Source organism: Sinocyclocheilus anshuiensis, unplaced genomic scaffold (genome assembly GCF_001515605.1).
Source record: "Sinocyclocheilus anshuiensis isolate Anshui unplaced genomic scaffold, SAMN03320099.WGS_v1.1 scaffold566, whole genome shotgun sequence".
Lineage (NCBI taxonomy): Eukaryota > Metazoa > Chordata > Actinopteri > Cypriniformes > Cyprinidae > Sinocyclocheilus > Sinocyclocheilus anshuiensis.
In genome coordinates this window covers 333,423-335,218 of record NW_015542410.1, presented here as the reverse complement: position 1 = coordinate 335,218, position 1,796 = coordinate 333,423, and the positions used below count along the sequence as shown (strand labels likewise).

The 1,796-nt window shown below is 39.3% G+C and overlaps 1 protein-coding gene across 1 annotated transcript in view; it reads left to right on the top strand.

The window, feature by feature from the left end:
• LOC107693302 (zinc transporter ZIP4) overlaps positions 1-1,796 on the top strand; it is an 11,922-nt gene that overhangs the window by 1,407 nt on the left and 8,719 nt on the right. The gene's annotated exons all lie outside the window — the stretch shown is intronic.

Sequence of the window (1,796 nt, the reverse complement as noted above, 5' to 3'; positions counted from 1 at the left end):
TAGTAGATAGAGCAAAACCTAATCCAGGATCAGCCCTCTAGCTGTTATACTCTTTATAAGCAGGAAGCGGAATCCTACCTTTCCTCTTCGAGATAAAAGTGAAGATCTTAGACTAGTGCGGAAATTCCCAAGATCAGATAACACGGACAAGGAGCAGGTTTTGTGTGAATGGGCCTAGAGCAGGGGTGCTCAAACATGGTCCTGGAGGGCCGGTGTCCTGCAGAGTTTAGCTCCAACTTGCCTCAACACACCTGCCTTCAAGTTTCTAGTATGCCTATAAGAGCTTGATTAGCTGGTTCAAGTGTGTTTCATTGGGGTTGGAGCTAAACTCTTCAGGACACCGGCCCTCCAGGACCGAGTTTGGGCACCCCTGGTATAAACTGTATAAACCCCGCCCACTCATTCAGCTATCCAATCATATCCCTGTACGATTAGATCAAAGGCTTGCGCCCTGAAGTGGCATATGGCATCTTTATTCACAGATTTCGCTGTTTAGTAGCACGTCTGGTTTTTAGTGGCATCCTGTGCTAGTGGATTGTGGCATATACCATTGAAAATTGCTGAACATGTATGTTCTGGCACCTCCAGCATAATATGTAACGTTCGTTATTAAGTTTAAAAAGCATACAAAATAAATATCCAACCAGATCAAAATATCAAAATATAGCATTTTTATTCAGGGGGCGACATATACATATTGAACAAAATCTAGATTGAAATAACTGGAGAGAGAGCAAGCGCAAAGAATAACTACAATTAAAATATGAGGACGTCATGCATAGATATAATAAAAAAACACCAAATTAAAGTATTTTTATTTTATATGACTTGTATTTTAATAGAAGAAAGTTGATCTAAATGTAGCCCCTTAAAGGTATTTAAAACAAACATTTGCTTTAAACTTAAAAGCACTCTCCCACTTTTGCTAATGATCTGTTAACTTAAAGGTGACAAACTGCTCAAAACAAACAAACAAACAAAAATGTTGTTTCAATGACTCGAAGCCCTCTGTGCAGATGAGAGGAGTTTCTGTTGACCAATCAGCGTTCAGTATGGAAGACAACAGGAGCATTATTACCTGAACAGGTACACGATGTGAGGAATGAGGAACTCTGAAGCTCCTTTGTGGAGTGTGTGTGTGTGAGGACAGTCCGTCGCCGCAAAAGGACAAAAGACAAAACACACACCATGGAGACTAGAGGAGTTGTATTTCTCTGTGTGACCTGCTTCAGTCTGTTTACAGGCGCGCGTGGCGGTAAAAAGGACATTTACGCAAAAATTGTGGATTTAGTATCTCCAGGTGAAGAGTTCCACACGGAGGATGCGCTTCTCTCGGCGTTTGAACTGCTGGAGAACCGCGTGCAGTGCTCCGGCGTGTCGTGTGGAAAGGTATAGGACGGATTTGACGACCTTTAAGACCTGTTCTTTTACTGTGTGTGTGTGTGTGTGTGTGAGTGTGTGTGTGTATATATATATATATATATATATATATATATAAGTGATAAGTGATGTTTTAATGACATACAGACATATTTATTAGGAAAAATTAAAAAATTACATTGTTAGATCTGTTATGAAGAAGAGAGCATCCCATACAGTGTGCCAAGAACATTACCAGCTCATATTTAAAAAAAATGTTTTATAAGATTTTTTTTTTTTTTAAAGAAAAGAAAATGAAGCCTTTTTAAGGATCATTAAGATTTGTCTTTACACCAGCAAAACACATTTTATGTGGCATCTCATGACGACTTCATCACAGGTATCTGTTTCACATTTGTGAAAGCCAACTGAAACTG